We start from the raw sequence: 27,902 nt of genomic DNA on the forward strand, positions 1-27,902 counted from the left end.
CATAAGATTTCACACACATTTGAACATTTTTTTGAACATTTAAGGCGAGGGCAGTTACGTACCTTCACACGGCGATAGGTAAGAACACGTCGTGCACTCAAGAACATGGTCGAATATGATTGTTATGGTGGTGTAGGTGTTAAGGGGTGGAAACACATAATGTTGCTTGGGGTAATGACCTCCAGATTACTGAAAACGGAACATTCACGACACTGAGACGCTATACTCCTTTCCCATGCACTTCTCTTTAAGCGTGCATTAGACCCTGACTTCATTTTGAAGGATAGCAACGAGCGACCGCATCGAACTGCGCAGGTGTAGGAACTCTTCGACCGAAAGGATATTCGGCGAATAGACTAGCCTGCTCTACTATGTGATCAAAAGTATCCGGACAACCCCAAAAACATACGTTTTTCAAATTTGGTGCATTGTGCTGCCAGGTGCTCCATATCAGCGACCTCAGTAGTCATTAGACATCGTGAGAGAGCAGAATGGGGCACTCCGCGGAACTCACGGACTTCGAATGTCGTCAAGTGATTGGGTGTTACTTGTGTCATACGTCTTTACGCGAGATTTGCACACTCCTAAACATCCCTAGGTCCATTGTTTCCGATGTGATAGTGAAATGGAAATGTGAAGCGACACGTACAGCACAAAAGCGTACAGGCCGACCTCGTCTGTTGACTGACAAAGACCGCCAACAGTTGAAGAGGGTCGTAATGTGTCATAGGCAGACATCTACCCAGACGATGACACAGGAATTCCAAACTGCATCAGTATCCACTGCAAGTATTACGACAGTTAGGCGGGAGGTGAGAAAACTTGGATTTTGTGGTCGAGCGGCTGCTCATAAGCCACATATCACGCCGGTAAATGCCAAACGACGCCTCGCTTGGTGTAAGGAACGTAAACAGTGGAAAAACATAGTGTGGAGTGGCGAACCGTGGCGATCCGATTGCAGGGTGTGAGTACGCCGAATGCCCGGAGAACGTCATGTGCCAGCGTGTGTAGTGCCAACAGTAATATTCGGAGGCGGTGGGGTTATGGTGTGGTTGTTTTTCGTGGAGCGGGCTTGCACCCCTTATTGTTTTGCATAGCACTATCACAGCATAGGTCTACATTGATGTTTTAAGCACCTTCTTGCTCCCCACTGTTGAAGACCAATTCGGGGATGGCGATTGCATCTGTCAACACGATCGAGCATCTGTTCATAATGCACGGCCTGTTGCGGAGTGGTTACACGTTAATAACATCCCTGTAATGGAGTGGCCTGCGCAGAGTCCCCACCTGAATCCTATAGAACACCTTTGGGATGTTTTGGAACGCCAACTTCGTGCCAGGCCTCACCGACCGACATCGATACCTCCCCTCAACGCAGCACTCCGTGAAGAATGGGCTGCCATTCCCCAAGAAACCTTCCAGCACCTGACTGAACGTACGCCTGCGAGAGTGGAAGCTGTCATCAAGGCTAAGGGCGGGCCAAAACCATATTGATTTCCAGCATTACCGATTGAGGGCGCCACGAACTTGTAAGTCATTTCCAGCCAAGTGTCTGGATACTTTTGACCACATAGTGTAGTTACTATGAGATCGAGCGCACGTGCGATGATTTAGGGAGATATATTTCAGCATATGCATATGCACAAGCTACCAACCAGCAGTTCCTAACGGCACCCGTGATGGAATGGAACACCCTACCATTAAAAAAAATCGTTACCAACATCGTGGACAGCTTGAGAGCACGCCCTGCCATCCGTACTGAACAACCACCGTGTTTAGAGCCATGTCCCGTATTTTTTAACGTCCACGAGTCGATAATGAATCACGGAAGCTTCAGCGTATTTATTGGCTCTGGATAAAAAAAAAAGTCATATCTGTTCCGCTCAAGGCGTATTTCTTTAAGTCAGGGTATGCAATATACTGTAACAGTTTTTCCAATGTATGGTCCAAGTTTCATCGAGCTACTTTATTTGGTAGGGACACATGGTACGAAAGTAACTGTAACAGTTTTTCCAATGTATGGTCCCAGTTTCATCGAGCTACTTTACTCGGCAGTGACATATGGTACGAAAGTTACTTTCGCCTTTACGTCATGCACACCAGTGTACTAGCATCTCGCAAGTAACCACATTCAAACCAGAAGCATGTTGCGCTGAGTTTCCTTATATAGAGAATGTAATGGTGTTACTCATAGCCAATTTGTTTAGGTGCACTGAATATGTAATCATATGTATATCCAAACATGTAGTACTGACTATGCTGATCTGACGTTTGCTGAATCTGCTTTTCATGGTGTTTCTACTGTAATGGCCACCAGTCCGCTGTATATTGCACTTACGTCACATCTTTACAGGCTTTCGTTTTCAATTTCTCTTGTTTAAGAGAGCTAACGTACACTACTGGCCATTAAAATTGCTACACCAAGAAGAAATGCAGATGATAAACGGGTATTCATTGGACAAATATATTATACTAGAACTGACATTTGATTATATTTTCACGCAGTTTGGTTGCATAGATCCTGAGAAATCAGTACCCAGAACTACCACCTCTGGCCGTAATAACGGCCTTGATACGCCTGGGCATTGAGTCCAACAGAGCTTGAATGGCGTGTCCAGGTACAGCTGCCCATGCAGCTTCAACACGATACCACAGTTCATCAAGAGTAGTGACTGGGGTATTGTGACGAGCCACTTGCTCGGCCACCATTGACCAGACGTTTTCAGTTGGTGAGAGATCTGGAGAATGTGCTGGCCAGGGCAGCAGTCTAACATTTTCTGTATCCAGAAAGGCCCGTACAGGACCTGCAAAGTGCGGTCGTGGATTATCCTACTGAAATGTAGGGTTTCGCAGGGATCGAATGAAGGGTAGAGCGACGGGTCGTAACACATCTGAAATGTAACGTCCACTGTTCAAAGTGCCGTCAATGGGAACAAGAGGTGACCGAGACGTGTAACCAATGGCACCCCATACCATCACGCCGGGTGATACGCCAGTATGGCGATGGCGAATACACGCTTCCAATGTGCGTTCACCGCGATGTCGCCAAACACGGATGCGACCATCATGATGCTGTATACAGAACCTGGATTCATCCGAAAAAATGACGTTTTGCCATTCGTGCACCCAGTTTCGTCGTTGAGTACACCATCGCAGGCGCTCCTGTCTGTGATGCAGCGTCAAGGGTAACCGCAGCCACGGTCTTCGAGCTGATAGTCCATGCTGCTGCAAACGTCGTCGAACTGTTCGTGCAGATGGTTGTTATCTTGCAAACGTCCCCGTCTGTTGACTCAGGAATCGAGACATGGCTGCACGATCCGTTGCAGCCACGTGGATAAGATGCCTGTCATATCGACTGCTAGTGACACGAGGCCGTTGGGATCCAGCACGGCGTTACGTATTACCCTTCTGAACCCACCGATTCCATATTCTGCTAACAGTCATTGGATCTCGACCAACGCGAGCAGCAATGTCGCGATACGATAAATCGCAATCGCGATAGGCTACAATCCGACATTTATCAAAGTCGGAAACTTCATGGTACGCATTTCTCCTCCTTACACGAGGCATCACAACAACGTTTCACCAGGCAACAGCGGTCGACTGCTGTTTGTGTATGAGAAATCGATTTTAAACTTTCCTCATGTAAGCACGTTGTAGGTGTCGCCACCAGCGCAACCTTGTGTTAATGCTCTGAAAAGCTAATAATTTGCATATCACAGCATCTTCTTCCTGTCGGTTAAATTTCACGTCTGCAGGACGTCATCTTCGTGGTGCAGCAATTTTAATGGCCAGTAGTGTATCTACTGAGACTGTACTCGTCCACTGGATCCGAAGAAACAGGACAGGGGTCTTAAACAAAAGTCACGTGGCAGATTCTTATGTACTGAGATGAACGCTGTGTGTTCTGCAAGGCCGGGATAGCTTTCTTGATTCCGAGCGGCCCCACGGTGAGTGATCAGGTGTCGGCCGTGCCCTTATGGCCGGCTCAGACATGCCCTAAGTCAACAGAGCTTACTGCCGAGGCGAGCCCGGGCCATAAAACACAGTGTAAGGCGAGCGCCGCGCCGCCTTCCATTAGCTGCCGGCCTGAGCCCGCGTCTTGCGTCGTACGTAACAGGAGCCGCTCCTGCCGCTGCCCGTAGCTCCACGTTAGCCTCTGGTGCTGGGCCGTGGCTGCCGAGGCGCCAGCCGGCACCGCGTGCAGCCCACACGTTTCACCGCACAGCCCCCGGTCCTGGCATCAAGTCACCCGCGAGACCAGACAAGTATGCTAACTAATCCAATCGTCAGTTTATTTACACTGACGAGTCACTTTAATCTGATCACCTGTCAAAAGCCTGAGAAACCACCTTTCGCAGCACGGAGCGCTGCGAGCCGTGCGGAGGGAATACAGACTCGACGTAGGGGTGTGCATGGTCCCCAAGGATAGATGCGTACTTGAGTTGAACCATTATGTCTTTATGAAGAGCTCACCCAGGGAATGCCACGAAACCATTCCCCAGACCATAACGCACTTACCTTCATCCTGGACCCTTCCGACAGTTCATACATTGTCGTACACGCCAGTGGCCATTCGTCCGATGGAGCATAAAAGTAATTCGTCTGTGAAGACCGCTTGCCCCCACTCCATAAACGTCCAGTTGCGACAGTGGCATGCGAATTCCAGACTTTGTGCTGACGAAAGGCAGCCAGCATGAGTGCATGAACCAGCCGCCGAATGCGGAGGCCCATATGCATTAACGTTCTCTGAACTGTCGTTGAGGAGACACTGTTGGTAGCCCCTTGGCTCATTTGGGCAGTCAGGCGTTCAACAGTTGTATATGTACTAAGATGGTATCTGTTCTTGCAGACATGTCCGAAAGAACAGATACCATCCGTGACCATGCAGCTCGTTAGAATGAAATTACAATGAAATGAACACCCTTAGCTGCTTACAGGCGTTGACATACGTCAACGGGGACAGATGAAAATGTGTGCCCCGACCGGGACTCGAACCCGGGATCTCCTGCTTACATGGCAGACGCTCTATCCATCTGAGCCACCGAGGACACAGAGGATAGCGCGACTGCACGGATTTATCTCTGGCACGGCTCCTGCGAAACCCAAATTCTCAACGTTTTGTCCCGCAATACATTCGTAGTGCCCCCGCCCATTATACCCATTACTCGCGGCGCGTTACCGATTCCCGTAAGGGTGTTCATTTCATTGTAATTTCATTCTAACGAGCTGCATGGTCACCGATGGTATCTGTTCTTTCGGACATGTCCGAAAGAACAGATACCATCTTAGTATATACACTCCTGGAAATGGAAAAAAGAACACATTGACACCGGTGTGTCAGACCCACCATACTTGCTCCGGACACTGCGAGAGGGCTGTACAAGCAATGATCACACGCACGGCACAGCGCACACACCAGGAACCGCGGTGTTGGCCGTCGAATGGCGCTAGCTGCGCAGCATTTGTGCACCGCCGCCGTCAGTGTCAGCCAGTTTGCCGTGGCATACGGAGCTCCATCGCAGTCTTTAACACTGGTAGCATGCTGCGACAGCGTGGACGTGAACCGTATGTGCAGTTGACGGACTTTGAGCGAGGGCGTATAGTGGGCATGCGGGAGGCCGGGTGGACGTACCGCCGAATTGCTCAACACGTGGGGCGTGAGGTCTCCACAGTACATCGATGTTGTCGCCAGTGGGCGGCGGAAGGTGCACGTGCCCGTCGACCTGGGACCGGACCGCAGCGACGCACGGATGCACGCCAAGACCGTAGGATCCTACGCAGTGCCGTAGGGGACCGCACCGCCACTTCCCAGCAAATTAGGGACACTGTTGCTCCTGGGGTATCGGCGAGGACCATTCGCAACCGTCTCCATGAAGCTGGGCTACGGTCCCGCACACCGTTAGGCCGTCTTCCGCTCACGCCCCAACATCGTGCAGCCCGCCTCCAGTGGTGTCGCGACAGGCGTGAATGGAGGGACGAATGGAGACGTGTCGTCTTCAGCGATGAGAGTCGCTTCTGCCTTGGTGCCAATGATGGTCGTATGCGTGTTTGGCGCCGTGCAGGTGAGCGCCACAATCAGGACTGCATACGACCGAGGCACACAGGGCCAACACCCGGCATCATGGTGTGGGGAGCGATCTCCTACACTGGCCGTACACCACTGGTGATCGTCGATGGGACACTGAATAGTGCACGGTACATCCAAACCGTCATCGAACCCATCGTTCTACCATTCCTAGACCAGCAAGGGAACTTGCTGTTCCAACAGGACAATGCACGTCCGCATGTATCCCGTGCCACCCAACGTGCTCTAGAAGGTGTAAGGCAACTACCCTGGCCAGCAAGATCTCCGGATCTGTCCCCCATTGAGCATGTTTGGGACTGGATGAAGCGTCGTCTCACGCGGTCTGCACGTCCAGCACGAACGCTGGTCCAACTGAGGCGCCAGGTGGAAATGGCATGGCAAGCCGTTCCACAGGACTACATCCAGCATCTCTACGATCGTCTCCATGGGAGAATAGCAGCCTGCATTGCTGCGAAAGGTGGATATACACTGTACTAGTGCCGACATTGTGCATGCTCTGTTGCCTGTGTCTATGTGCCTGTGGTTCTGTCAGTGTGATCATGTGATGTATCTGACCCCAGGAATGTGTCAATAAAGTTTCCCCTTCCTGGGACAATGAATTCACGGTGTTCTTATTTCAGTTTCCAGGAGTGTATATAGCTAAGGCTCACCGGCCACTTGACCATCTTCTTCTTCTGTGCGAATGCACAAACAGTGCCCGAACTCTTACGGGAATCGGCAACGCGCCGCGAGTAATGGATATAATGGGCGGGGGTACTACGAATGTAGTGCGGGACAATACGTTGAGAATGTGGGTTTCGCAGGAGGCGTGCCAGAGATAAATCCCTGCAGTCGCGCTCTCCTCTGTGTCCTCGGTGTCTCAGATGGTTGCCGGCACGGTAGCTCAGCGTGTTCGGTCAGAGGGTTAGCAGCCCTCTGTAATAAAAAAACTGAGTTAATCGATCAACAACGAACTTAAACGGATGTCTTACGACGTCCGCCCCGAACAGATTCAACGAACAAAAGCGAACAAAATGAGATTTTAAAAAAATGGTTAGAGCGTCTGCCATGTAAGCAGGAGATCCCGGGTTCGAGTCCCGGTCGGGGCATACATTTTGATCTGTCTCCGTTGACGTATGTCAACGCCTGTAAGCAGCTAAGGGTGTTCATTTCATTGTAAGTTCAACAGTTGCGCATATCTCCTCCCATACACCGCTGTCGTTCACTCCTGTAATCTGTGGCCCGTGGTGCAACACATTTGCCTTGGCGCCAGTTTTGGATAGCGCCATTTTTCCATGCACGGTATACTTTAACCACAGCAGCACGTGAACATTTTATGAATTCAGCCGTTTCGGAAATGCCTCCACGCTTGGGGTGAAAGCCAATGATCATACACTTTTGGGTGCTAGATAAATCGCTCCGCTTCCACATAATGACAACGTCTGCACTGTTTTTCACGTCCCTCCAACACGTTTTATTTACCCTCCACTGCTACTGATTCCAGCTGACATCTGTGAGTGGTCATTGCACGCTGATGTCGAATGTAGACGGTGGTTACATTAATGTGACTGGACTGTGCGTATAATCTAACTAATTTATCAACTTACCTAATACAAAAACAAATAAACACTGTCCGAAAGGGCCTTGAAGGTGCAACGGTACCAACCGGCCGCTGTGTCATCCTCAGCCCTTAGGCGTCACAGGATGCGGATAGAGAGAGGTATGTGGTCAACACAGCACTCTCCCAACCGTTCTCAGTTTTTGTGACTGGTGTCGATACTTCTCAACCAAGTACCTCTTCAATTGGCCTCACAACGGCTGAGTGTACCCTCTTGCCTACAGCATCGGCAGAACCAGACGGTGATACATCCAAGTGCTAGCCAAGACCAACAGCACTTAGCTTTGGTGGCCTGAAGGGTACCGGTGTTACCACTGTGGCAAGGTCATTCACAATTTGCCTAGTACAGGATGTAACAAAAAGATTCGGCGAAACTTTCAGGAAGTGTACCTCACACATAGAAGAGCAAAATGTGTCACATGAACACTTTGTTTTCATGTCATACCTCATTTCCTACTTACCTTCACAATGACATTCATAACTGGGAAATACAACTGCTTTGAATCATACTTAACAGAATGCAAAAATTTGTGATGAATTATTCAAACAATGTTGTAAGGAGAAAAAGTTTCAGTATCAAGGGGGAAATCACGGAGTCCCACAAGGTTCAGTTTTAGTTCCACTCGTATTCGTTATTATGGGCTGTTCAGAAACCTCACTAAATTGTGCAATCACGCCATCAATAACGTTTAGATCGACACTGTTGGTGACTGTTTGTTAGGGCCTCATATTATTTCAGCATAGCTGATCAGAGAAACTTTATATGCATTGTTAGACAATACTTTACCTCTACTGCTAGAACGTGTTCCTTTACGAGTAGCCGCGCGGGATTAGCCGAGCGGTCCGAGGCGCTGCAGTCATAGGCTGTGCGGCTGGTCTCGGCGGAGGTTCGAGTCCTCCCTCGGGCATGGGTGTGTGTGTTTGTCCTTAGGATAATTTAGGTTAAGTAGTGTGTAAGCTTAGGGACTGATGACCTCAGCAGTTAAGTCCCATAAGATTTCACAGATTGAACATTTGAACGAATAAAGTCCTTCTCACCTTATCCAGACCCATATTGACTGTCTACAGCTGTAATGCACACTGATGCTTGTGCTTCCAATCTACGTCGCCGCACTTGTACCGGCCTTAGGGGCAAGTCATGACACTGAAACTTCTAACAACGCAGCCCTGCGGCAAACTGCCTGAACATCACTCTTATAAAGTTGTATACCCATAGTTTTTCGTGAACAATGGCTCAAGTAGTGAAAGTTTCATTATAAACATTGTGTATATACATAGTTCGCATCATTTGCAACACAAATTTTTATATATTTAACAAATATTATCACGGCAATGTGTTTCTACGTAAATATTGTTTACACAGTCTAATTCGAAACATGACGCAGTTTTGATTTCAAAAAATGGTTCAAATGGCTCTGAGCACTATGAGACTTAACATCTATGATCATCAGTCCCCTAGAACTTAGAACTACTTAAACCTAACTAACCTAAGGACATCACACACATCCATGCCCGAGGCAGGATTCGAACCTGCGACCGTAGCAGTCGCGCGGCCCCGGACTGAGCGCCTAGAACCGCTAGACCACCGCGGCCAGCTTTTGATTTCACAATGTCTTTGAAGTTTGGCAAAGTTTTTGACATAGACAAGTGCAAAATTGAACCGCTGACAACCAAACAATGTCGTTCCCTCAGGCCCACGTGCAGCTCTTGCTGCCGCAACCGCATCGTTGTGCAACAGCGCAAGTTCAAAAATAACATGCCATGAGACAAGTTATTATTCTGAATTGGGATCCAGTTGTCCCAGTGCCAGGTAGACTGGCATGGCTCGAAAAAACTAACTTCTATAAGGTCACGCTTCTCCTTTCCGGAAGGAAAGAAATATGTGTAAAAACAAACGGTCGTTTATAAGAACGAACGTTGAATGGTGGGCCGGTGTCTGTGCATTTACCGTGTATGGTATGGATACAGCAGGTTCTCATGTAGCACTTTCCAGAGTCATGTGATCCGCATTACTTGCTGTAGCTAATTGTCTTCCACTAACAATGGTACTGTCATCAAGTACATGAAGTTCTTTTTCCAGCTGAGGCGTTCTCATCCTTCTACTTACCACCCAGTCGCGAGTAGTGGGCTCAAACGTCCATGCCTCGTAAGACGACAATTAACTACTTCCAACGTTCTCCTCTAAGGGAATCGTCGTTCTGCAAATCTCCCGCGATAGAAACGATGAGCGCCACGGCCATTAACCTCTTTCAATTCGTGCAGCAAATGGGTGTCTAACAACTCCGCTTTTGAGTACATCTCCAATGCTTTCTACCAGAAACCAAGTCCGTGACGAACACTAAACAGTTGATGCTATGTGCTTGATGCTGATAGAGAAACGAAGTTATTTGCATGCAAACACGAGTAATGGAATGAGTCACATGTCAACAGTATCTTCGCTCAATGTGAATAACAAACGCTGGCTCTGAACCTAAGAACTGCAATTTAGAGTGCGTTCTAACGAAACGCAACGAAGCTAATATTCAACATTTCATGTAAGAAAACGTTTCGTGTGATGCTGGAACGTTCTGTCTCTGTATGGTTCCCATGATTAAAGTGATTATGAAGAGATGTAGAAAATGAACTCTCACACTAAAATAAAACGTTTCTGAATCCATGACCACGTAAGACATTTTATTCGTCCAAATGTGAACAATGTTTCCCGAAAGTTTGACCGCACCTTTTTGGAACAACACGTAAGATCAGTTCGTGGCGATGGCCGGAAGCGTTAGTAATTGTTCTTGCCAGAGGTGGCAGCCGCCTGGATTAAATCTCGCAGACTGAACACCCCAAATCACTAACAAATCATGCATTCTTCCTGCTATATAGTTTACACGCACGAAGGTAAATCAAGTTATTTGTCACCTTTCCTGGTGTTGCGACTTCAGTGGCGAGTAGTGTATAAGCTTGACACATTTATATAGTTGTATTTTGTTGGATATTGTGTTTCTAACAGTAATAACAGGTTGCATTCATCAGCAATTTTTGCCCTACATGCAATTCAACAACGCGTTTCGAGCGACAATGCTCTCATCTTGAGGTTGCAAAACTTAGCTCATGAGGCTAAAACGCTAAGAAATCTACCAAGACAATTGCAGCATTCACAAAAGAAAATGGAATACAAACACGTTGGCCTGTATGCCCTCGTCTTATCTTACATTAAAATCGCATACAGCACCAGGCCAAGCCCAGCTGATCTGCAGTGGGCTGCAGGAACGCCGAGTTCCAGAGCTCCGAGGGGCTTTGTGAACTGACGTCTCCGCAGTGTTACAGCTGTTGGCTCAACCATAATGCTATTCTATTTGTCACCCACTTTTTCCTTACTTCTTAAGTCTACAGTCGTCAACCCATAAGTACTACGCCAAAGACGCATTGCAATTTATAATTATGTATCTACCTTAAAGTGATTCTACAGTTGTGTTAAGCAATCTCATTCCGATGTAATTACCTTGCGCATTGAGAATATTTCAATGTTTTTTTTTTTTCATAAAGGGCGATTTCCGATTGTTCAAACAATCAATATTAAATTTCTGTTTCTAAATTCCGAACTTTCGGCAATATGTTTGATAATAAATTATACTTTATTAATTTTTCATGGCACCTGTCCCTTGTGTACTGTATTTCACTGGGACGCACCAGTGAAGATCTGTTCGCGCCACAGCGAGAAAAATTTGTTTCTTCTGCAGCGCATTAGCATCTTTGACTCAGCGTCTTGTTGTCCGGAAGTTCTTATCTCAGCTAATAGCAACTTGATAAAATGAATATTTTGTACCAGTAACAAAGACATATTACTCGGAAACTTTCGTTATTTGCTTGTCATATTGCCAGCAACATTGCGTGTCCTCTTAATGGTTTCTTTGCAGTTTACATTTTTTATCCAACAGCGTATTATTTTAGTCAACACATTAGATGACTCTCAGTCCCATACAGGAAGGACTGAAAGAAATAGTTGTTCGTCAGCGCGTAAGTGCTGTAAGGAAAACACGGTGTCTGCAGTTAATACAGCGGTGATTTAGAATATAGCCACCTCTAGTTTAGGATAATCCAGCTTCAAGGAAGAACAGATGTTACTGCCAGGGAAAAAATTAGTAATACAACTTCCAATGCCATCATTGATCCTGTTGTCACATCGAATAACTTACACCCTTTTTCTCTTTATATTCGCTGGTTATTTCCTATGCAATCGTAGACAGAAGGAACTGTAATTCTTCACGTGCTCTGGACAGACTTAGATATTTAACAAATTGACTAAACACGTCTTATGTAACTATATCAGTTACATGTATCATAACTATCGCTTTACGCACCTACTACTACTAGTACTACTACTGCTGCTACTACTACTACCAAGTTTTTAGCAATTAAATAAACTAAAGCTTATCATCTCTATCCACAGTTACCAGTACTGTTATTTTGAAGAATAGTCGCGGATGTACAGTTTTGAGGGGTGGTGGACTAAAGATTCCGCGATGATATGGTTCAGAAATAGAGATGGAGCGTGTTCGCAAGGCGTGATGGTACTGCAGTTGTGACTCGACTTGTGGAGGCTACGATGGATCAAAAGTCTGTACATAAAACGCGAGAGCCGCGCAGGGTAGCCGCGCGGTCTGGGGCGCCTTGTCACGGTCCGCGCGGCTCCCTCGTCGGAGGTTCGAGTCCTCCTTCGGGCGTGGGTGTGTGTGTTGTCCTTAGCGTAAGTTAAAGTTAGATTAAATAGTGCGTAAGCTTAGGGACCGATGACCTCAGCAGTTTGGTCCCATAAGACCTTACCACAAGTTTCCAAATAAAACACGAGAGACGTTTCTCCAGTTCGCTCATATTTCTCATGTTGCTCGCGGGGAGCATCCGTGAGTTCATTAAAGTTGGCTATAAAGGTTATCAACCAATTATTACATATATTTTGTCTATTGGTTATACCGTTGTCGTTTGTTTTGTCATTTACGGTAGCTCGTAATGCTTGTTGGACTAAGGCTGCCTTAGAATGTAGAAGAAGTGAGCAGCTCTTCAAGTCAACTACTAGACAAACATTATGGGCTACGTAAAATGACTAAAGAGTTGACACCGTCATAGCTAATAAACAAAATTTGTGTTAGCGTTGACTGAAAACGATTACAGTCAAATTTCTCATTGACTTCCAGGAACAAAATGAGTGAATCTGTTGACTTTATCTGACAGGTGAAGTGAAGTATACGTAAGTGAAGAGCTATGATATTCAAATCGGGAGAGCGAGCAGGCCACGCCATGCGTGCAACATCTTCCGTTTCCAAGAAAATACCCACCACCCGTCCTCTATAAGGTCGAGCATTATCGTCCATCAATACGAAGTCTGTGTCCACAGCACGTCGCAACAGCCGCACATGAGGTTCCACGATCTGGTCCCCATACCTGACAATAGTTAACCCTACCCTACTCACCCATGCAGTTTCATGCAGAAGTGTGCGAGTGGTCAACATAACACCTGGCTACGCCATTAGGGATTCTTCTCGATATTGGTCTCCTTCCACAATGTTTGGGTCCCGTTTCACGTTAAGCCATCGGGTCACGTCAGTTTGCGACTGTCCTGTTTCCATTCTTCCTGTGGCTTTCCAGAGCAGACAGGCTGGTAGGCGTCTTCTCTGTGCTATGCTGTACCGTTTGTGGCTGTGTTTACAGCGACTGTGTATGTGGGACTACCTTGCAAACATTATCCTGCTTGATAGGTGGCCTGACGTCATCGTTTTGTGGTTGTCTGTTGACCCGAATGCCATCGTCCATGCAGAACACGATCGTACTCACACCCGTTAACAGCTTGTATGATTATATCATTATTTAGACACAGGTCGGGAAGATAGTGGTTTGTTGCTTTAATTTTGCACACCAATGTATATTCAGGAATAATTAATTTTCGACTACTTAGCGTCTCTATTGGGTTATTAGCAACGCCTGCATCCGTACTATGCAATAGAGAACTATGGAGTAGCTAAAAATAAAAATTTTGACGTGACCTAATCGAAATAAATCCGTCAAAAAGTACGTAGCGGAAAGGAAAAGCACTTGCATTGGTGATAGAATCAATAAGGATTTAACAATGTGCATTTTCGTGTGTAATATCTCGTTTAGAAATAATGATAGTAACTGTTTCTGCATTAATTACTCTAAACCTGTTTAGAAGTTTTCCCTAATCAAAATTACATGCCGATTCTGTGCACAAAGCCTGCAGTTGATTCTTGATCAGTTGCTCAGCTTTGCTCACGTCAGACGCAAAGACGTGCGATGTATGTCATGTCATCAAATACTGGGAACCAAATGTATATTTCAAACCTGCTGATTTGATCTGAACGTATTTTTCAGCGTAAACCGAAGAGTACGGAATCGTGTCATGATACAAGAAATTTGTCATTCCTTGAGTGCTAGCTATGTAAAATAAACGTAACAATAATACATACCTCCGTCATCAGCGTGAATCACTACAATACATACCTTGCAAATTATTATCAATATTGTTCAAGCGTTGGCGACCTGCAAAAAATAGAATTCATTCAGCCATGGACAATGCATTCAATTTAAAACTTAAAACTTCAACAACGTAACACTGTATTTCATATACAATTTTAAGGCATAAACAAGGTGTATCTAACATAAAAATTCTCAAAAGAAGCTCTGCACCACCTGCAATTATTGCGAACATGTGAGGACATATTCAAGGGGAGCAAAGATGAAAGAATAAGACTGCTGAAACAAAGAATATCAAGTTCACTGTGAAATAAAAATAAAACAGCTATAAAAAACGCAGTCTGTTCTTAGATTGAGGTCCACGACCGTGAAATGAAAATCTGTTGCTACGTAAAATTGAATATCGTATTTCTCGACCCCGTACTTAGCTGCTTCTTAACATGTAGCCCACAAGGTGATCGGTACATTGTTGCTCTGCCTGTCCATTCTCCGATGGCGCCCCTCCCGAGTTATATGGTGTGTGAGGAGGGTTTCTGCGACGACGCTCTGTATGTCTCAACTGCTCCCAAGCATGCTTAACCGCCTTCAAATCACCAGATACCGCAGCCCATTACGTTCGATTGATTTCTGCCTCCTGGATGAAGGTGTTCATGAGATGGCTGCAGTGTGATCGGAAATTACACTTCACGCACACCTATCGGTGAATTATTGATAATAGGGCTAAAACGAAAAGATGGGGATCCTGTTATGATACTGCACGGTCTTGAAATTACCCTCAATAGCTATCAGAGGCGTACAACGTGGTGAAAAAGAGCAGCGTGTCAAGTTACAGGTTAGTTTACTAAGCCCAAAAATATCACTGTGGTGCTGAGCCAGCACCAGTGACAAGAGGGACGTTCTGTACCACGGTATACTCTAAGGTCTGCTTCCGAGAGTGTACTTCCATGGAAGAAATATAAGGCTTCCTCCCCCGTACATCTCGCGAGACCACGAAGGCAAAATTTGACAGATTCGAGCTAATGCGGAGCCTTAAAGAAAATCGCTGCTTTTGGGCATCTTTCACGACTGTAAGAGGAACTCACCTGAGTAACAAATCCATCAGACATTTCAATCCTACTAACGGTGCCCAAGTCGACTTTTGGCGATATGAGTGTGAAGTGACAACGGAAAGGAACAGCCACTGTTAAACAAGGACATGGCAGACCTCATACTCGCCGACAGGCACCGTCGAAAATTGCTGAAGCTCGTTGTAAAACATAGGATGAGACTGCCGGATAGAATGACTTGGGAGCTGTGACTTCTACCTGAAGTCTCGCTAGCACAATGATGTTGCGCAGGGAGCTAAAAATAATGGGGTACGATGGTTTAGCCACACATTTGTGTAGTATGTGCTGTAGGACACGCGAGGTTGAAAAGAGCGGCGCCTGTGTACAGTGGATGACCGGAAACGAGTGATCTGGATCGATGAATCACGCTATACTCTGCGGCAATATGAGGGAAGGGTTTGATTTTGACGAATGCCTATAGAACGTTACCTGCCATCACGAGCAGCGGCAAGCAGAGAAGTATGCAGCAGGTGGAGTTACAGTTAAGAGATGCCCACACGTGATTTTACTGATCCATTCATTCGATTTAACTTCAATTCTGAACATTGGCAGCATTGTAAAGTGGGGTATACCTTTCATCATACCAAACAGTAGAGCTACTGTGCTTTATACAGAAAGTTTGCAATGCCTCTTTATTGGTCAATTCTAGTGAGCGAAAGGTCGTCTGAAGTCGGTAAGAGAACATAATGATATGTGACCCTCCTATTTGTCTGAAAACGCGCAGTGGAAACTGATTAAATAATTTCTGTACAACTGACCAGGGTATGTAATTGATTGATAATTCAAAAAGACATTTCTCGAGCGAGAACACCTTTCCACATTAAACAAGCGAGGTGGAAAGGAGCGGTGGAATGCATGTAGGCATAAAAAGTAGCGAATCGAACTCAATGAAGAGGACATTTTTCACATCCAAGTGTTCTCTTCACGAGTCTTAGCTATTATTTAACAAGCAAGTTCCCTCGAGGAGTTCGATTTCTTAATGAATACTATGGACATTATTCTGTCAGCAAAGTATCGTGCCGTCGGAGAGATAGGACGCACCTGCACTTGTGAACACATTAAAAATTCGTGCACTGACAACGCCAGTGGACGAAAACACTAGAAGAAAAGTTCACCAATAATACGTCCCAGTTGCGTGTCGTTGCGGTCAAACCTGGCTTGTGACGATTCATTCCGCTCAAGTAAATGTGTAGACCACAATTTAGCTACATAACTCCCTTGAATTTAATTACCTCACGGGCTACCTACGTTACGGAAACGACTAACCAGATTCTCAACAACATTTTGCCCTAATTGCGCTAGGAATCAGCAAGTGGTACTCACCACAACGTCAGACCCTGACTTACTCAAATGGTTCAAATGGCTCTGAGCACTATGGGAGGTCATCAGTCCCCTAGAACTTAGAACTACTTAAACCTAACTAACCTAAGGACATCACACACATCCATGCCCGAGGCAGGATTCGAACCTGCGACCGTAGCGATGGCACGGTCCCAGACTGAAGCGCCTAGAACCGCTCGGCCACACCGGCCGGCCCTGACTTACTGCTACAAGCTAGTTTTTAAAACATACGAGACGCTGTGCTCTTGTGCAACCTCCCATGGTGAGTGTGGTCGTGCCGGCCGAAGTGGCCGTGCGGTTAAAGGGGCTGCAGTCTGGAACCGCAAGACCGCTACGGTCGCAGGTTCGAATCCTGCCTCGGGCATGGATGTTTGTGATGTCCTTAGGTTAGTTAGGTTTAACTAGTTCTAAGTTCTAGGGGACTAATGACCTCAGCAGTTGAGTCCCATAGTGCTCAGAACCATTTAAACCATTTTTTTTTAGTGTGGTCGTCACCCAGTCGTCACAAGACAGCGAGCTCGCAGCAAAACCCTTTTGCCCAATAGGGTGGAAGTTAAAAATGTCAGTGGTGCCCAATACTCAGCCTCCCAAAATGAATTGAACAAAATTTCGAAAAAGAGTTCAATAGAAAATTCCACCTTCCGTGCCTTGGTCTGACTGAAGAATCGCAAGACATGCTTATAAAAAAGAGCAGGAAAAACTGTCTCAGGTCCGATCATACCAAAGGCCAGCTTTGAAAGTGAGAATTCAACAGATGTTCCCACGCTTCTACAACAAGAGCCAAAAAAGCTGTACTGATTCTACGATCCCACATGTACCAATTCACCACACATTCATACATCACAAAGCTAACTGTGTTTAGGTTATGAGTAAAAGCTAACATAGAATGCTGATACGAGATATAAGGCAACAAAATCAATAAAGGTGGTTCCACACGCAACCGTTCACCTAGGCAAGACTCTTTGATAAGAAAATACCACTAGTGACATCATCTCGACGTGGTGAAGTCATGTTAATCATTCCAAATAATACTTTCATAGAATGTTTCTGTGAGAGACGCCTTTAACGGTATGGACGGTGTTTAGAGTGGTTAGGATGTGGTTCCCTTATAGCGCTTGAGAAAACTATAAATACGGAACGATGTGAACAGTTTTATAGCAGCTTACAGTAAACGACCACAATTACATAAGATATATTACGACTTGTACGGAGGCATATAGACACCCGTTTTTCTCTCGCTCCATTTGTAAGTAGAATCTGAAAGAAATGTCAATAGCAGTACACGGCATCTTCCGCCATTCACTAGGTGGTGGCTTGTAGAGTATGTGCGAAATACAGAAAATGAGCTTCAAAAAGTATTGCCACAGCGACTGCATAGATTTACGTGTAACAAAAATTATTAAAGTGGTACTTTAATGTTGTATGATATTGAAGGTCATGATTTAGCTTTGGACCTAGAAATTTTCCTGTATCAGTAGCTAACAGGATACTGATAGCATTTAGTCTGCAACTCAATTTGCACTAAAAGTGAGATACATTTTGGACGGAACAAATGAACAATATTTTCATTGAGCAACGTGACACTTGATTATAATTGTCAACTTCGTTTAAAACTGACTAAAACCTCCAGCCCAGATACACAGTCGGCTCTCGTGAGTAAATCGAGCAAATGAACTAACAGTACTCGTTACATTTGATAATGTTGTCTGCACTGATCGGAAAGAAGAAGGTGTATCTGTAAGGGAAGCGTTGCGCGCATGCGCACTTTGCAAATTCGCAGTCTATGAGCAAGTGAGCGTGACTGCGTGACCTCCACGGAGCCGCGGGCAGCGCTCACCCAGCTGTGTCATTACGCGAGACAGCGTCATTCATCTCCGGCAATTTCCGCCGAAATACGCGAATTGTGTTGGCGCTCTCTCTCGCACACCGCAGCCGCGTGCAGACTATTCGGATGAGCCACGAGACGGCAGGGTGCTAATCCACCTGACCAGCAACTTCACCTCGTCTGCAAACCTTAGCTTTGGTATCTGCTCCCCTTGCACATTTAGTTCAAAAATGGTTCAAATGGCTCTGAGCACTATGGGACTCAACAGCTGAGGTCATTAGTCCCCTAGAACTTAGAACTAGTTAAACCTAACTAACCTAAGGACATCACAAACATCCATGCCCGAGGCAGGATTCGAACCTGCGACCGTAGCGGTCTTGCGGTTCCAGACTGCAGCGCCTTTAACCGCACGGCCACTTCGGCCGGCGCACATTTAGTCTTCTCCAGAAATTTTCTTTCCCTGTCTTCCTTGTTTCTACTACGAATACACTGAATAATAGTGATGATAAGCTACAGGCTTTTCTGTCATCCTTCTTAACATCAAGTGATCTCACTTGATCTCCCTTTTCAATTATAAATATTGTACGTTATTGTCTGTCTCAGCACTTTAGCCCCATTCTCCCAAGAACTGTGGACCCCTTAACCGAAGTACGACAACGAAAAGAGCGTCCGTCACTCCAGAACACCTAAGGAAAAAACCAGTGGTGCGAAATACTCCTTTGTACAACTTATCAATAATCATGGAGAGGAAAGAAAGCTTACAGCTGGAGATTCCACTGTGGACGTCGAAGGTGAGAAAATGTATCAAACAGGCATGGGTCAGGGACCAGACATTGGACGTTTTGTAGTATTCATCCCAGTACCCACCTTAGGGAATTTTAAGATAATCTGACTGAATTGTAAAAATGCACCACTGCTAAACGAAGGTTGGATGATCTAAAGGAGAATTATGATTTAAATATTTTTTCCGTATATCATACCCTTTTATTTTTCAAGATGAACACGAATTCCACCGACACAATTTAGGGATTCGTTCAGGGATATTTTCTGAGTATTTTGTAAATAAGAGATCCATGGTCTCCGGTGGCTCATTGCAACGTTTATCACGATTTGTACTATTTCTTACCAGAATTACTGCTGCATTTGTGAAAATTCCTATACAGTAATGGCAAATCCTGTGATGTGAATCCATCAAACCAAACAATCCAAGAAATAGAAGTACCTGGTTTCTCTTAGGAGCCTATGTATGGATGAAAAAGTACTGTGATGTGATTGACGTCGCAGCGAGAACAAAGGAAGAAAGATTAGGTTTAAGGTCCCGACGACATCGAGGTCATTAGAGTCTGAGCACAAGCTCAGTTCGTGTCAAGGATAAGAAAGGAAATCGGCCGCACCCTTTCAAAGGAACCATTCCGGCATTTGCCTTGAGTAATTTAGGGAAATCACGAAAAACCTAATCTGGATGGTGGGACCAGGGTTTGAACCGTCGTCCCCCCGAATGCGAGTCCAGTGTGCTAGCCACTGCGCCACCTCACTCGGTGTAGTGAGAGTAGCTCGTCATAGCGTCGCCTAGCCACTCTTCCATTACATTCAGTGAGCCCGTACTCGACCAGTTCTCCACCACCTTAACCTATCCATATTTACGTGTATCACTGTCAGGAAGATACTGGAAGAACAGAGAGGAGATGGCACTATCTATGCCGAGCACAGACGCCAGTTCAAGCCTGTGATCCATCTCGTGAATCTTGTGAGTCTTGTAAGTCTGTTTCTCTAAATCCCTGTTTTAAACATACCATCTTAGCTCAATGTGTTGAACTGACAGTCAGATCTGAGTACATAGTTCGAAACAATATATAACACTCAAACTAAACAAAGAAAAATGTTATAAAACCAATTCAAAAGGAAGCAGGTGCTAACAGGTGTGAATATTACCTAACTAGCAGTTTAATAAGTCATAGTTGCCAAGTACTTACGCGACTCATTTACAGAAGAATGGAAGAAGTCTCGGGGAAAATCAGTTTGGAATCCGGAGAGATTTAGGAACACACGCTACGAATTCTAGCAGAGGATAAGTTGAGGAAGGGCAAAACTGCGTTTCCGGCATTTGTAAACATGGACCAAACTTATGACAGTGTTGACTGGAATACTCTATTTGAAATTCTGACGGTAGCGAGGGTAAAACGGAGGGACGGAGGGAGCGAGAGGCTATTTACAATTTATACAGGGACGACGCTGCAGTTAAGAGTCGAGGAGAATGAAAGGGAAGCAGTGGTTGAGAAGAGAGTTAGACAGGGTTGTAGCCTATCCCCAATGTTTTTCAATGTGTACATTACGCAGGCAGTAAAGGGAATCAAAGAAAAATCTGGAGTAAGAATTAAAGTTCACGTAGAAGGAATAAAACGTTGAGGTTTTCCGATGACTTTGTAAGGAGGCAGCAAAGGACATGGAAGAGCAGTTGAACGAAATAGACAGTGTCTCGAAATGAGAACCTAAGAAGAACATCAACAAAAACAAAAGAAAAAATTGGAATGTAATCAAATTAATCAGGTGGTGCTGAGGGAATTAGATTTGGAAAAGAGAAACAAGAAGTCGTAGGTGAGTTTTACTATTTGGGCACCAAAATAACAGGTAACGGCCGAAGTAGAGAGGAAGAAGAGAAATTTGTTAACGTTGAATACAAGTGTAACTCTTAGAAAGCATTTTCTGAAGGTATTTGTCTGGAGTGTAGCCATGTACGGAAGTGATATGAGTGAAAGCAATTTAAACAAGAAGAGAATAGAAGTTTTTGAAACGTGGTGCTTCAGAAGAAGGCTGAAGATTAGATGGGTAGATCGCGGAACTAATACGAAGGTATTGAATAGAACTGGGAAGAAAAGAAATTTGTCACACAACTTGACTGAAAAAAGGGATCGGTTGATAGGACACATTCTGAGACGGAGATCAACAGATGAATACAGTAATCAGATTCAGAAGGATTAGGTTGCAGTAGCTATTCGAAGATGAAGCTTGCACAGGGTACGGTAGCATGGAGAGGTACCCAAACCAGTCTTTGGACTGACGACCACAACAACAACAACAACAACAATAACTTTCATGGGTGAATACTCATCATCAGACAATTGAAAACTTAAATTTTTAGCGCCAATACTCAATCGTCGGGTATGACGTACATCTCGGCAAAACATAGCTGGTTTAAGTGAGGTCGAAGAGCAGCACTAAAACAGGAACACTTCACTATGACTCACTAATTTGTCGGTGGCAAGCTTCACTTTTTCGTCGTAAGGACGTCTCCCTATATTCTGATCTCCTTGACCACTGTTAACGTACAATTAATACCGCTGGAGGTATGCCCATGAGGAAGACTCGAGTAGTAGAGAATGCAAGCTTGAGGGCGAGCAGAAAATGGGCATTTCTGTCGCCAAATTGTCGTGACTGAATAGGAAGAGTTTGTTTGGAACAAGACAAGCAGCGCTTACCGTCGACATCTGCACTGCCATTCAGACGTTTTCAGTGCAGTGCAGATACGCAGGAACTTCAGAAAGAAGTTACACACAAGTCGTTCCACGCTAAGATTACTGTGCAACAACAGGGTCTCATTGTAGAAGGGAGTCCATCCCGCCGCGGTGTAGATAACAGGCGATTGAAAAGAGGTAGCAAATGGAAAAGCACTCCAAATTTGAAGTCCGCGTGACAGCACGATTCTTGTAAGCGAAGCGTGTAAACTGCGCATAGATTCACCGCGAAACTATGGCGTTATATCGATGAAGTGCAATATCGCACACAGCCGTAGTGAAATGGTGTCAACAATTTTACCAAGACCGCACATATGTGTGTAATGCTCATCGGGAAATCCAGAGCCTGCACCATCCGATTTCCACCTTTTCGGCAAGGTGAAAGAACGTCTGGGGGAAAAAGATATCCCAACGACGTCGACGTTCACACTGCGGTTCTCAGATAATTCTGTGACCGAGTAACGGATCTCTATCTTCGAGGAATTGAACGATTGGTAGAATGTTCCGATCGTTGTTTACAGAGTCTAGTGGACTGTGTCGAAAACTTGTGTCATGTATCTGTGCTACTTGGTATGCCACAATATAGTTTAACTTAACGTTTTGAAGTCCCTTTAAACAAACGTAAAGGGGGCGAGAAACCAAAAACAATTACTGTGTAATGAATCGCTGGAAACCACAGGTCCCTGTCAGCTAAAAGTAAGAAAATATCCCTGAAAAATCTCCGAAATTTTGTTGGTGGACTCATGTTTGGCTTGTATAAAAACAATCACTATTGCGTTATACGATACAAACTTCTAGTACTTGTAGAAGGGATTGAGTAGATATTTTAATTGGAACCCATTTCCGGAAACGTACCGTTTCCCCGATACAACCGTTTGAAAGCATGTTGGTAATGCAACCCTTTTTACAAGTGACCCAGTTCATCACTTGTTTTACAATTCCACTCATTAATAAACAAAGAAACAAAAAGAAAACAATGTGTCCTTTTCAAAGAAAGGTTAGCATTTAGATCCACCACAAGTACAGTTCGATGTGGCGATCACCACGTTGGGTGCATAAATTGTACCTCCGAATGATGCTGTGGTACACATGCTGTATCACACTTGGTATCTCTGCAATCCGTCCTGCAACGAACACAACTCTTGCCACCCGTTCTTCTTCTGTCTCTACAGGAGCCTCACAAAACTAAACTCTTCATTTGACCCCGGAGGAAGAAGTGCGATGTAATCAAATCCGGTCATCGTGAAGGCCATGCGATCGGACCCCTCGGCGTCACCACCTGTGTCCGAAATGTTGGTTCAGATGTTTCCAAACATAACGTAAAAATGAACGGATGGCCCGTCGTGCTGAAACCAAATATCTAAACGGACATTGAATGGCACAGCATACAACCACACACTCAATACCTGTTGTAGGAGGGTCACTCGGTAGGAAACCGTGAGCTTGGGTGGAGAAACTGCGTACAGAACGCGTGGAGCACAATCGTCTGGCATTAGTGACTATATCTTTTGGAGGTAGTGTGGATGTAGCTGTTGGTCATGTAGAACACATCAGACGACGTTGGGAGCAACATCCATTGTACGCGCAATCGATCGTGTACTCGTTGAAGGGTTCTCTCTTCAACGTGATGTAATACGGCCTCTTCCAGTTTTGGCGAGCGGCGTTTCCTTGGAGCCCCACTGTTACGCCAGATGACGGTGAAGGTACCTATTTCTCGAATCCGTTGCGCAGTCGTGGCGAGAAGTGTGTGCGATGGAGTCGGACGTTGTGGATAACGATCTTTATAAAGGGGACGAGCAGCTCTTCCATTACCGCGAGCTTCGCCATACACGAGGATCATGTCGGCGTGTTGTGCAAACGTGTACTCACACATGTCGTTTGCACGCTGGACTTGCATTCGGGACGATGACGGTTCACACCCGCGTCCGACCATCCTGATTTAGGTTTTCCGTGATTTCCATAAATTGCCGCGCTGTGTAGCCGCGTGCTTTGAGGCGCCTTGCAACGGTTCACGTGGTTCCCCACCCCCCCCCCCCCACCCCCCGCCTCCATCGGAGGTTCGAGTCCTCCCCTGGTCATGGGTGTGTGCGCTGTCCTTACCAATGACATCAGCAGTTTGGTCCCATACCAGCTTACCACCTATCCATCCGTCCTAAATCGCTTAAGCCAAATGCCGGGGCGGTGCCTTCTAAAGGGCTCGGACGCTTTCCTTCCCAATCCTTCCATGATCCATTCTTGTGCTCCGTCTTTAATTACCTCGTTGTCCATAGGACATTAAACACTAATCACGTTCTCCTCCTCCTCCTCCTCCTCAACCATGTTGCTCAAACAGTGACAGACACATGAATGAAGCACGAACCAGGCCAGAGACGTAGGATAGACGTCAAACGACATCAGCCGTTCCAACGTAAGCGCCCACCTCCATGACTACCCTGCTGCATACCCACCTAGTAAACATGTTTTCAAACCACTGTGCGGCTACTCACAGAGATCCAGGGCTGTGATTATCGCATGGCAACTAAACTTCGTAGATATTCTAATGCGTTCATGCGGAACCGATTTACGAAGGAAAAAAATTAGTTCCAGTTTTGGCCAAAAGATGCAAATCTGAAGCTGTGAATGCAAGAAAGACGTTTAGAAATGTTTCCATGTGTAATGGATTACGAACGGGACGTGGGCAGGAAAGGTCAAGCAAGTGACAAAGCCATAATCTTGCTTTTATTATTAACCAATGGCTCTGAGCACTATGGGACTTAACTTCTGTGGTCATCAGTCCCCTAGAGGGTAGAACTATTTAAACCTAGCTAACTTAAGGACATCACACACATCCATGACCGAGGTAGGATTCGGACCTGCGACCACAGCTGTCGCGCGGTTCCAGACTGTAGCGCCTAGAACCGCTCGGCCACTCCGGCCGGCTTATTATTAACCGCCGATTACACAATTCTTTCCGTATGAATACCGGAGACGTCGACGCGATGCTGCATCCGTTAAACGACGTGATCAAAGGTTGCTCGCAGCAGATCTGTTGGAATCTGAGCAACGTGTTCCTGCACACTGACCGTCAGATCAGGTAGAGACCGAGCGTCTCCTGATAAATTCGTTCTTTCAGATATCCCCAGGGCTTAAAGTCAGACGGATTCAGATTTTGTGATATTGCAGGCCATGCATCTGAGAAACCTCTGGAAATAGCGCGATCGTGGAAGGTTTAAGCAGATCTTTCACTGCCGCCTCAAGTGGCCGAGCGGTTCTAGGCGCTTCAGTCTGGAACAAAGCGACCGCTACGGTCGCAGATTCGAATCCTGCCTCGGGCATGGATGTGTGTGATGTCCTTAGGTTAATTAGGTTTAAGTAGTTCTAAGTTCTAGGGAACTGATGACCTAAGATGTGAAGTCCCATAGTGCTCAGAGCCATTTTGAACCAGATGTTTCACTGGACGAGCGACACACGTCGCGTGCAATGGCTCTTCGTCCACAATACGCGGTTTAACGGTACCCCAAATCCGTTAATCCTCCGTATTCACCGTAGTGTAAAATGTGTCTTGTCACTAAATAGAATATTGCCAGGCCATGCGTCATCAACTTCGATCCGTGCAAGAAACCGAAGCGCATTTCATTAGTTGCACCGTTTGGATTTTGTATGGGCAGCAGTGTAAAATAGGCCGAAAAATTTTCCGTAATGTTGACTGTGGAATGGCCACTTCTCATATGGTTCAAATGGCTCTGAGCACTATGGGACTTAATATTTGAGGTCATCAGTCCGCTAGACTTAGAACTACTTATACCTAACAAACCTAAGGACATCACACACATCCATGCCCGAGGCAGGATTCGAACCTGCGACCGTAGCTGTCGCGCGGTTCCAGACTGAAGCACCTAGAACCGCTCGACCGCAGCCGCCGGCTGGACAATTCTCGCGACGCTGCACGAGCACTAGCGCCACACGAGGCGCATGCCACGTGGTCAGTCACAGCAACAGCAACCTCGCCAGTAAATTCTACCAGGATAGGACACATTCTTCTTCCAGGAGCCACACCAAGCTCACTGGTGTTTTCGAATTTCATTATCTTTAAACCATTTAATGGCATCGGGCCTCTGCTCAGACTTTTCAGTCAGCGATACTCTCTCAATACAGCACTGTAATAACTGCCATCGGATAAAACAGCTTCACTAACAGCACAACGACTCTATTCTCGATAGCCATATTGTTCATTCACGTTATGGCTTGGCAAATGACAGGGTGGGTGTCATACTGCCATACAACCGGTGTACAGCGCCAGATATGCGTCTGGTGGCCAAAACTGGAACTATTTTTTTCTAGCGTATATCTGTTCCGAATTAATCTATTACTATACCTACAAAGTTTCGCTGCCATACGATAAATACAGCCCACATTGGACTTCCGTGAGCAGCTACACTTTAATTATAACCAGCCGGTCGGTATCCGTAGAGAGTAATACACTACACTGAAGTGATTCATGCGTCCTTATTTCATTGTAGAGTGTTGTCCCCATAAATATTTGCTTGATATATGTTGATGCTGTCAAATCGAACAACATTCATAAGATAATTTTTGTATAAGTGTGGCCAGAACTCATTACACAGGGTGGTCCATTGATCGTGACCGGGCAAAACATCTCGCGAAATAAGCGCCAAACGAAAAAGTACAAAGAACGAAACTTGGCTAGCTTGAAGGGGGAAACCAGATGGCGCCATGGTTGGCCCGCTAGATGGCGCTGCCATAGGTCAAACGGATATCAACTGCGTTTTTTTAAAAAATAGGAACCCCCATTTTTATTACATATTCGTGTAGTACGTAAAGAAATATGAATGTTTTAGTTGGACCACTTTTTTCGCTTTGTGATAGATGGCTCTGTAATAATCGCAAACACATGGCTCACAATTTTAGACGAACAGCTGGTAACAGGTAGGTTTTTTAAATTAAAATACAGAACGTAAGTTCGTTTGAACATTTTATTTCGGTTGTTCCAATGTGATACATGTACCTTTGTGAACTTATAATTTCTGAGAACGCATGCTGCTACAGCGTGATTACCTGTAAATACCACATTAATGCAATAAATGCTCAAAATGATGTCCGTCAACCTCAATGCATTTGGCAATGCGTGTAACGACATTCCTCTAAACAGCCAGTAGTTCACCTTCCGTAATGCTCGCACATGCATTGAGAATGCGCGGACGCATGTTGTCAGGCGTTGTCGGTGGATCACGATAGCAAATATCCTTCAACTTTCCCCACAGAAGGAAATCCGGGGACGTCAGATCCGGTGAACGTGCGGGCCATGGTTTGGTGCTTCGACGACCAATCCACCTGTCATGAAATATGCTATTCAATACCGCTTCAACCGCACCCGAGCTATGTGATGGACATCCATCGTGTTGGAAGTACATAGCCATTCTGTCATGCAGTGAAACATCTTGTAGTAACATCGGTAGAACATTACGTAGGAAATCAGCATACAATGCACCATTTAGATTGCCATCGATAAAATGGGGGCCAATTATCTTTCCTCCCATAATGCCGCACCATACATTAACCCGCCAAAGTCGCTGATGTTCCGCTTGTCGCAGCCATCGTGGATTTTCCGTTGCCCTATAGTGCATATTATGCCGGTTTACGTTACCGCTGTTAATGAATGACGCTTCGTTGCTAAATAGAACGCGTGCAAAAAAATCTGTCATCGTCCAGTAATTTCTCTTGTGCCCAGTGGCACAACTATACACGACGTTCAAAGTCGTCGCCATTCAATTCCTGGTGCATAGCTATATGGTACCCGTGCAATCGATCTTGATGTATCATTCTCAACACCGACGTTTTTGAGATTCCCGATTCTCGCGCAATTTGTCTGCTACTGATGTGCGAATTAGCCGCGACAGCAGCTAAAACACCTACTAGGGCATCATCATTTGTTGCAGGTCGTGGTTGACGTTTCACATGTGGC

At 45.7% G+C, this 27,902-nt stretch overlaps 1 long non-coding RNA gene across 1 annotated transcript in view; it reads right to left on the reverse strand.

Annotated features, from left to right (window-relative positions):
• The window catches only part of LOC126196224 (uncharacterized), a 571,732-nt gene that overhangs the window by 334,405 nt on the left and 209,425 nt on the right, over positions 1-27,902 (reverse strand). The window contains exon 2 of the long non-coding RNA XR_007538761.1: positions 14,184-14,222. This is a non-coding gene — a long non-coding RNA (uncharacterized LOC126196224). The remainder of the gene's footprint in view (positions 1-14,183; positions 14,223-27,902) is intronic.

This window comes from Schistocerca nitens, chromosome 1 (genome assembly GCF_023898315.1).
Source record: "Schistocerca nitens isolate TAMUIC-IGC-003100 chromosome 1, iqSchNite1.1, whole genome shotgun sequence".
In the NCBI taxonomy this organism is placed as follows: domain Eukaryota; kingdom Metazoa; phylum Arthropoda; class Insecta; order Orthoptera; family Acrididae; genus Schistocerca; species Schistocerca nitens.